This window comes from Procambarus clarkii, chromosome 37 (genome assembly GCF_040958095.1).
Source record: "Procambarus clarkii isolate CNS0578487 chromosome 37, FALCON_Pclarkii_2.0, whole genome shotgun sequence".
Taxonomy (NCBI): domain Eukaryota; kingdom Metazoa; phylum Arthropoda; class Malacostraca; order Decapoda; family Cambaridae; genus Procambarus; species Procambarus clarkii.
The window spans coordinates 20,799,770-20,809,941 of record NC_091186.1 but is presented as its reverse complement, the minus strand read 5'-3'; the positions used below and the strand labels follow the sequence as shown (position 1 = coordinate 20,809,941).

Sequence of the window (10,172 nt, the reverse complement as noted above, 5' to 3'; positions counted from 1 at the left end):
AATAGCCACGGACGCGACCAGGACGAGCATCAAGCATCGGCTCCTGGAGACAGACACAAAGGGGAGCGAAAACTGTGAAATTAGAAGTTGGAGGTCAAGGAAATTGGCGTATTATCCACGAATGTTCCACGGAAGAATAGACATTGGCAAAAAGAGAAAGGATTGCAACAGAAATCAAAGATGAAACAAAGGTGAAAAGGGAATACAGCACGTCAAAGAAGCACAGGGTCAGGATCAGCGAAGTCAGGGTTAGGGGGCATGGGTAAACTGAGTAAAGAAGGAGGGAAAGAAGTGGGAGGACAGACCAGAGGTGGACGAACAGGGTCTGGAGGAGGAAAAGGAAGAGGAGGAGGAGGAGGGGCAGAAAGAGGGGAGCACACCTCAGCAAGGGCAGTATCCGAGACGGAACCGGGGGCTAAACAAGCCCCCACAGTAGGAACAGGGAGCTCCACCACCGAAGCGGGAGGGGGAAGGAACAAAAGAATCAGAGATAGGGGGTTGAGAAGAAAGCGAAGCCTTCTTACCTACCGGGAAGGAGGAAGGAGTGAAGCCAGGTTTCCGCTTCTGACTCAAAGAGACTGGTTTCCCAGCAGCAATGTACTGGGCAACAGACTCCAGCATCATGAAAGGAGAAGAAGAGCGCGAGCAAACAACATGACCATCAGGAGAGCGATGGACATCGGCCCGCACTGTCAGGTGGCGTGGTGAGCCAAGAGACAGAGGAGAATGACGTGTAGGAAGACCAGAAGGAGAGGAGAAAGAAGACACAGGAGACATGACAGACTGGGTAGAAAGAAGGGATACCCTAGACAGAGAACCAGAAGGGGAGGGGACCCTCTGGGACAGAACGGAGGGAAACAGGGGAGGTGGTGGTGGGTCTGTCCGGGTCTAAGGCTTGGAAACGGTTGTGAGACTGAGTAAGGTGGGAAGGACGAGGAGAGGAAGAGCGCACCACGCAAGCATAGGATACGCCAGCGAAAGAGGGGAGACAATGAACTTAGCGCCGAACCTCAGGAAAAGACAAATGGTCCCGGAGCTTCAAGTTGAGGACAGCTGCCTCAAGTTTGTAACGTATACACGTGCGGGAGAAGGTAGCGTTAGCCTCACCGCAATTGAGACAGCGGACCTAGGGAGAAGTGCACTCCAGCTTAGAGTGACCCTCGCCCCCACTCATGGGACAGAGACAGGACTAAAGCATTTGAGGGCACCATGCCCAAACCTCCAGCACTTACTGCAGAGCCGAGGAGATGGAATATACTCCTGAACAGAGCATCTGGCACCAGCAAGAATGACAGAGGGCAGAAGGATCCTACCATCAAAGTTAATCTTCACAACCCGAAGGGGCAGAAGGCGATAACCATGAAGGGGATGAGTAAACATATCCACCTGGAGGACAGAATGACCCTGGGCCTTGAGGATATGCTTGATATCCTCGTGGTCTTTTCAGTCTTTTAGATTCCTAACACCAGTCGCAACATGGTGTGGGAGGAGAACAGTGCCAACACTGGCATTTACCCGAGCGTTCTTTGAGACCCGAACAGGAGTCTCGCCAAGGCAGGATAAGGCGGCTAAGCGGGTGGCTGCATCCTGAGGAGCAGCAACGACACGGGTACCAAGACGGGTGGGGTTGAAGGTAACTGAGGCATCTACGGAATCTACAAGATGCCTATGAAGGGAAAAATTGTCAGGAGTTGAATGTAAAGGATGGAGGTCAAAGTACTTAGTCCACATAGCAGGACCAAACAAAGCATGGTACAAATTAGTATGGGAAGGGAGCACACGAGAGTAGCCGTGGCGGGGACGGCGATGAGAACCTTTAGAGAGAGATGGGTCAAAAGGCGCAGTAGTCACAATAAGATGGAGCCATGCAAGGGGACGAGGCGGTCACCACAGCAGTCTTGGGGCTCGACCCAACCACAGAGGAGGGAGGGGAGCAGGGAGGAAGAGTCCGGTCTGGGCCTAAACTGGGCCCTGTAGTGGGGGCTACAGATCCTGGTCTTCCAGGACGGTCCAACTCAGGGGCCTGGTCACCCACCCCATGAGCCTGGGTAAGAGAAGTCGTGTCATCATCCATGCAGCAAACAATATCAAAAGTTTGGGACCTGGAACCAAGAGATACCACCTACCAGGGCAGCCAGGGAGACTGAGCGCGGGCCAGTGCAGGAAGGGTGCGTTGTCCCCAGCGGTGCTCCCCCTTTTCAACAGGGGAGTCCTACTACATCGTCCATTCTCCCACACTGGTGCTAAGACCCCATTCCCCCTATCGTCCCAGCCTGGACACCCAACCATCCACTCAGGGCGGCCCCTCACAGGCGACCCCTCCAGCAGGTGGTCCGATGGCTCATAAGGCCCCTACGTGGTGCCCTTCAGCACTTCCACCACCCAAAAAGGGGCAGGAGAGGGGGCAAAGGCAACATACACCGGTCACAGGGCGGTGTACGTGAGCCCCCTCACCACGGCAAGGAGGCACCACGGAAGGGTTAAAAGGGGCAATACCAGTCGTCTTGCACTCCAGAAATTATGAAACTTGACAGCAATAATAAGTTTTTAAACTAAAATATACTTTTATTGTTTATTATCAAGACAAGTTGAGGTACACAACTGTTATCAATCAAACCTTTATCTGTATACAAATCATGGAATACATTCTTAAGGAAAAGAACATTACTTGTGATACAGAAATCACAATATCATGATACATTTAATGAACAAATCCACAAAGGCCGTAATGAGGGCTCGAACTTGTGTCCGGGCTAAGATGCATCCTAAGGTCCGACTAAGGCGCTTCCGGAATCATCCAGGACGTAAATCAGTACAGCCACGATGGGTCGCACCGCTGCGGCCAGATCACTTCGCCGCCACACCCACACAAGCAATGCCATATTCAAGTGGTGTTCCTGCCAAAGAGAGAAAAAAAAGATTCTCTATAATATTCTCTCTACTCCGAGTAAATACCTAATCTGTCCTCTGATAAAGAGCATCACTTTTTGCTCATATGCATCACACAAGGCCAAAATATTTACGAGAAAATGAAAGCGACTCAAGAAAGTGATGTACTGTCCCATTTTCTGTTTTGGAGCCTCTGGTAGGGTAGGAGAGACTACTTTAAATTGACTGTTTTCTTGTTGACATTGTAAAACCTTTGGAGGATGGCCTGAAACACCGTCCATCCCCTGAAACCGGGTAATGATGATCACTGTTTTTATTACCCGAGGCAAACTTACATTACTGTATAGTGTGCTCAAAGCATGGACTTTGGGCGCGTGTGCTATGAACCAAAATTCCTCGCCCGAGCCAGAAGCTGTGAAGTCCACGCCATCTGTGAGTCCGCTCCCGAAAATCCCACATGGACAACGCCATCTAGTGATGATGAGAGATACCGGCAATAAGTGCTGGATGCCTGTCCTAGTCGGCTCGTGACGTAGCCGCTGCTGAACTCTGGTGAGGTGGCGCTTAGACAGTGATCGCCATCTATGGAGCGAATAAGTGGACGTTTGTGTCTAAGCTAGTAAGTGATGTTTCCTAGTGATCCCATGTAGTGTCCCCAGTACTGATGATGTGTCTGCTTTCAGAGTCAACCTAGGAAGGCTGTGAGGTACATTGAATCAGTCTACCCAAGGCAGCCAAGGTCTCTTCACCAGTCTGCTTTGTAGAAGCTGTGAGCCATCCCCGGACGAACTCTGCTGAGTGCGTGATAACCTGCCTGAGGAGTGGCAGTGACAGGATTCGCCGTCTCCGGGGCTGGCTGGTGGAAGAGACCACCCACTGCGGTGCCGACCGAGGAGAGTGACCAGTGAGTCACACGAGGCTCCTGCCTAGGGCTCGCAACCTTAGTATTAGTCATGGAGTGGCCTAACAGCGAGGATGACTAGTACCTGCCAGCTACAGGCTGGACTGTGGTTGTAGGCCATCACGACGAGGCACCCAGTGGGATTGTAATTTGGCTGGCCTGTGGCCAGGGTAGATTCATGGTGGGTTCTGGGCCACGGAAGAGAAAACCAGGAAAGGCTACCCAGAGTGAGCATCGCCAAGTATCCAGTGTCTTCAGAGGAAGACTAAGATGTAAATACTGTGTTGTAATAATTCCCTTTTGTGACTTTAATTTACATATGGTGGTGGGAAAGGAACATATATAATTAAGTATACTTGTGTATTTAATGTACCTCCCCATTGATTTTACTTGCGTTATGGAGCTCACCCCTTCAAAGCCTCTACTAACTTGGGGCTGGATGCCCAAAAAACTAATACCATCAGAAAAGAACCCGGTTGCGTCCCAGTAGGGCCCAGTAGTAACATAATTTGCATCCCCTGCGGGATCCGACCCCTTGTCAAGCATGTTTGACAGGGATGGTGACGTAGTGCAATCTCCTGTGAATAATTCCCCTGTTTGTAATTATTAGGATGTTATACATCCTGTTCAGTGCAGTGTGATTAAGTGCAATATTGGCAAGTGCGGTTCTCTGTGTGATTAAGTGCAGTATTGGCGAGTTTGGTGCTCGGTGCGATTAAGTGCAGTATTGGTGAAGTACAGTGCTCGGTGTGTTAGGTGCTCAAGTGAAGCAGTGTGTTAAGTGTTCGTGCACCACTTAAGTGACAATTTCGGAGAAAGTGACCATTGAGGATCTGGACTATGTTTAGGACTTTCTGAACAAGGATAAACTGAATATAAGTTTTCTGTCAAAATGCGAGCCTTAGAAATAAATCGTGAGATAGAGTGGAAGAATTAGAAATAGAACAGGAAATTAAAGAGAAGGAAATGACAATGAAAGAAAAGGAAATAGAGAAAGAACGAGAAATGAAAGAAAAGGAAATGGAAATGAAACGGTTGGAATTAGAAGAAAAGGAAAAAGAAAGGCAAGAAAGGGAGAAGGAAAGACTACACGAGTTAGAAGTATTGCGATTAGGTGGTCAGAGGAAAACAACGTTAACAAGTAGTTTTGATCTGGTAAGGAATATAAAGATGGTCCCTAAATTCAACGAAAAGGAAGTTTTGAAGTTCTTCGCAGCCTTCGAGAAAGTTGCTGCCTCTTTGGATTGGCCAGAGGAGAATTGGGCCATCATGATACAGTCCGTCTTGACTGGGAAGGCCCAAATTATCAACTCCACGTTGTCCCTTGATGACTCCAGTGATTACGATAAGGTGAAGAAGGTAGTGATCATGGCTTACCAGTTGTGTCTGGCTCCTGGAGACAGACACAAAGCAGTGAAAACTGTGATATCCGAAGCTGGAATTCATATAAGTTGGCATAAAATACACGAATATTCAAATGAAGAATAAACATTGTCAAAAATAGAGAGAATAGAAATAGAGAACATGGGACAAAGACAAATTAAAACAGTATACTAAGATCAGGATCAGGATCAGTGAAATTGGGGTTATGGGGCATAGATAAATCTAGCAAGAACAAGTAAATCTAGCAAGAACAGGTAAATCTAGCAAGAACAATGGAGTCAAGGTAGTGGTAGGATGAACCAGAGGTGGACTGACTGGGTCCAGAGCAGCATTGGAGAGGTGCGGTCAAGGCAATCAGGGAGAGGAGGGGCAGAAACAGGGGAGCGCACCTCATCAAGGGCAGCATCCAAGAGAGAATTGAGGGCCAAGGGAATTTCCATATTTGGGACAGAGGACTTAACCACCGAAATGGGAGGGGGATTCAGGGATAGAGTCGGAGTCGGAAGGTGAGGAAGAGATTGATGCCTTCTTACCTGCTGGTGAGGAAGTAGAGGAGCAAGGCTTATGTTTCTGATATAGACAGGTGTGCCAGCAGCATCGTACTGGGCGACAGCCATTGCAGTCTCAACAGGAGAAGGAGAAAAGGAGCAGTCAATAAAGTCAGTCAGGTGCAGTCACAAGTCAGTCAGGTGCAGTCACAGTGAGAGGTTGTGTTAGCTGGAGCTCCGATTGTTGTAACATTATTATTGCAATAATGGAAGGATTAGTGAAGGCTTTGGTGAGTCTGGTTGGAGCTCTGAGAGCAGAGATAGATTCCCTGCGGGAGGAGGTACAACGGCTGAGACTTCGGGAGGAAACAAAGGAGGAGACCAGTGTTGACGGGACCTCATCGTGGGGAGTCGTGAAGGACAGGGGTCTTAATTAAGAAGACCTTGACAAGGCCACCTACAGACGCCCTAAGGACAGAAAACTCATTTGCCGTGTTGGAGGATGAGTGCTGTGGTGAGCCTGCAGTTCACTCGGAATGGAAACCAGCGAGGAGCGGCGGAGCGCAGGCCTCTCAGGCTGCTCAGAAAGTTAAGGAGGTACCGAAGCGAATTTTGGTTGTGGGAGATTCCCAGGTGAGGTATTTAGACAGAACGTTTTGTGCCAGAGATAGGGGGAACAGATTAAGAGTTGGCTATCCGGGAGATGGAATTGCCGATATTGTTGGAAACATGAATGATATTATGACGGGAAATGGGAACAAACCCATTATTTGTATTAGTGCAGGGGGTAATGATGTTGGGCGAGTTAGGAGTGAGGAACTAATACAGAGATTCAGGACAGCCATAGAATTAGTTAGGAGCAAGGGAGGAATCCTGATCTTATGTGGCATTCTTCTAAGAAAGGGAGTGGGAAATGAATGGATGTCGAGGGCACTTGGTGTCAATTGCCGGCTGGAAAGATATTGCAAATCAAATGCAATATCTTTCATAGACAACTGGGAACACTTCTATGGAAGAAATGAAATGTATGCTCGTGATGGGGTGCATCTATCGAGGGCTGGGGTTGTTGCTGTTGCGAACTCGTTGGAACCAGTGGTTAGAGGTGTTTGTTTGGGTTTAAACTGTTAGTAGACAGTGGTATGGGAATTGATTTGGAGGAAGGAGGTAATAAAAGTATGTGTTCGTGGGAGAAAAGAATTGGCAAAATGATCAGGGAAAGAAAAGGGCCTCAAAATAACAATTCACTTAGGGTATATTACACTAACAGCATAAGTCTAAGAAATAAAATTAACGAATTAAATGCTCTTGTCTGCACAGAAAAAATGGATATTATTGCACTTACCGAAACGTGGATGAATGTAGAAAATAGAGAACTATTAGCTGAATATCAAATAAATGGATTTAAACTATTTCACACAGATAGATATATTAGACGAGGAGGGGGAGTAGCCATATATGTTAGGGACAATTTGAAATGTAGTCTCAAAGAGGGAATCAAAACTGAGCCACACACAGAAACTATTTGGATAGAATTAAACGAAAAAGCAAATAATATTATAAAAGGAGTTATATATAGGCCACCAAATTTAGACAGAATGGAAGCAAAGCATCTATGGGATGAAATATCTAGAGCATCTAGATCTAACAGTATTTATGTCATGGGTGACTTTAATTTTAGTGGAATAAACTGGGTGAACAAAACAGGGAATAGTGAAGCAGAAGATTTTCTAGAATTAATTGACAATTACTTTCTTACGCAAAACATTAAGGAACCAACGCAGGAAAATAATATTTTAGATTTAGTGTTAACTAACAGGGAAACACAAATTAATGACATCGAAATAGGGAGTGAGCTAGGGAACAGTGATCACAAAGTAATCAGATTTAGCATAGAATGGAATAGACCTGTAGGAGAAAATTCTGTTAAAGTGCCAGATTTTCGAAAAGCTGATTTTAATAGCCTAAGAATTTTTTTGGGGTCAAATAGATTGGAAAGTCTTGGGTATGGTGTGTGGGCCGGCCTTGGAGCAAGACATGAACCCAGCGATAGGTGACGTAAAAGGGGATTTCGATGTGGATTTAATATAATATTTAGCAGTCTCCGTGGTGTAGTGGTAAGACACTCGCTTGGCGTTCCGCGAGCGCTATGTCATGGGTTCGTATCCTGGCCGGGGAGGATTTACTGGGCGCAATTCCTTAACTGTAGCCTCTGTTTAACGCAAAAGTAAAATGTGTACTTGGATGAAAAAACGATTCTTCGCGGCAGGGGATCGTATTCCAGGGACCATAGGATTAAGGACTTGCCCGAAACGCTACGTGTACTAGTGGCTGTACAAGAATGTAATAACTCTTGTAATAAAATATATAACTTATTTAAGAATATTCTAAACAAAGCACAGGAACGTAGTATACCATACAAATTGAATAGATCGAATACTAATGACCCAAAGTGGATAACAAATAATTTAAAGAACCTTATAGGGAAAAAGAGAGCTTGGTACAAAAGGATTAAGAATGGGGAAGTCAGTTTAGAACAGGAATTCATACAACTGGTTAGAAATGTTAAAAAAGAGATTAGGAAAGCAAAAAGAAACTATGAAGTTCGCATAGCAGAGCAAGCAAAGTCAAATCCTAAAGGGTTTTTTCAGTTATATCGAACTAAGACTAGGGAAAGGATAGGTCCATTAAAATCTGAGACAGGTCATATAACGGATAATGACAAGGAGATGAGTAGTATTTTTAACAAATATTTTATATCTGTATTTACTAAAGAAGAACTTAACAATATGCCTTCAGCCGAACAAGTCTATGTGGGTGGGGATGAGGACAGGTTGATTAGTTTAGCAGTTACCAGGGAGGATGTTCTTAAACAATTAGAAAAACTAAAACCAAACAAATTCCCAGGGCCGGATGAAGTGTTTGCCAGGGTGCTTAAAGAATGCAAAGAGGAGCTTTCTGAGCCACTGTCTACCATATTTAATAAATCAATAGAATCAGGCAGAGTGCCAGTCATGGAAGGTAGCTAATGTGGTACCAATTTTTAAGAAAGGAGATAGATCACTTGCATCAAACTATCGGCCAATTAGCCTAACGTCTATTGTGGGAAAGTTACTTGAATCAATAAGTGCAAATACAATTCATCTCCATCTTGAAAAACATAAATTAATAAATGAGTCGCAACATGGTTTTACAAATGGCCGTTCATGTTTAACAAATTTGCTAACTTTTTATTCCAGCATAGTTGAGGCAGTTGATAGTGGTAAGGATTGTGATGTTGTGTACCTTGACTTTAGCAAAGCTTTTGATACAGTGCCACATGAAAGACTAATTAAAAAATAGAAGCTCATGGTATTGGGGGTGCTATATTAAGTTGGATTAGGTCATGGCTATTCCATAGGAAACAGAGAGTTAGTATAAATGGGGTTAAGTCAGAGTGGGATAATGTTGTTAGTGGAGTACCTCAGGGCTCTGTCCTTGGACCTCTGTTGTTTATAATATATATAAATGATTTAGATTCAGGTTTGAGTAGCAACATTTGCAAATTTGCTGATGATACGAAAATCTGTAGGGAAATTAATTCGGAGGAGGACTCACTATCACTTCAAGTTGATCTAGATAGGGTTCTGAAATGGTCAAAGGATTGGCAAATGCAGTTTAATGCTGATAAATGTAAAGTTCTGAGGCTAGGTAATGATGATAGAGTTACAAGCTAGATGGTGTTGAGATTGCAAAGTCGGATTGCGAAAGGGATCTGGGAGTTATGATCAGTAAGAATTTAAAACAAAAGGATCAATGCATGAATGTTCGTAATAAGGCGAATAGGACACTGGGATTTATTAATCGAAGCGTTAGTAACAAGACACCTGGTGTGGTTCTTAAGCTATATCTTGCTCTAGTTAGGCCCCATTTAGATTATGCAGTTCAGTTTTGGTCGCCGTATTATAGAATGGATATAAATTCACTTGAATGTGTCCAACGTAGGATGACTAAGTTAATTCCCCAAATTAGAAATTTTTCATATGAAGAAAGATTAACAAAGCTTAAGTTGCATTCACTGGAAAGGCGAAGAGTGAGGGGTGACATGATAGAGGTTATCAAGTAGATGAATGGACATAACAGGGGGGGATATTAATAGGGTATTAAAAATATCAACACAAGACAGAACACGAAACAATGGGTATAAATTTGATTAAGTTTAGATTTAGGACAGACTTGGGTAAATACTGGTTCAGTAACAAGGTTGTTGATTTGTGGAACCAATTGCCGTGTAATGTGGTGGATGTGTGGTCCCTCGATTGTTTCAAGCACGGGTTGGACAAGTATATGAGTGGGATTGGGTGGTTATAGATAGGAGCTGCCTCGTTTGGGCCAATAGGCCTTCTGCAGTTGCCTATGTTCTTATGTTCTTAATATGAAGATTGCTGGGAGGAGGGACAATGACCTGGATGGACAGGCGGTGTGGAGGGCCAAAATACAAGAGGGGAGGGCCGAGAAGGAAAAGAGGGCACAGG

The 10,172-nt window shown here is 45.0% G+C and overlaps 1 protein-coding gene across 3 annotated transcripts in view; it reads right to left on the bottom strand.

The window, feature by feature from the left end:
• Window positions 1-2,560: 2,560 nt before the first annotated feature.
• LOC138372059 (zinc finger protein 665-like) overlaps window positions 2,561-10,172 on the bottom strand; it is a 31,996-nt gene continuing 24,384 nt past the window's right edge. For 2 of the 3 annotated variants that reach the window (XR_011230669.1, XM_069337242.1), the window contains exon 2: window positions 2,561-2,897. The gene's annotated coding sequence lies outside the window, so the exon portion shown is untranslated. Of the gene's footprint in view, window positions 2,898-3,224; window positions 6,519-10,172 lie in introns of those variants that run through there. The other variant, XR_011230668.1, reaches the window with a different exon arrangement.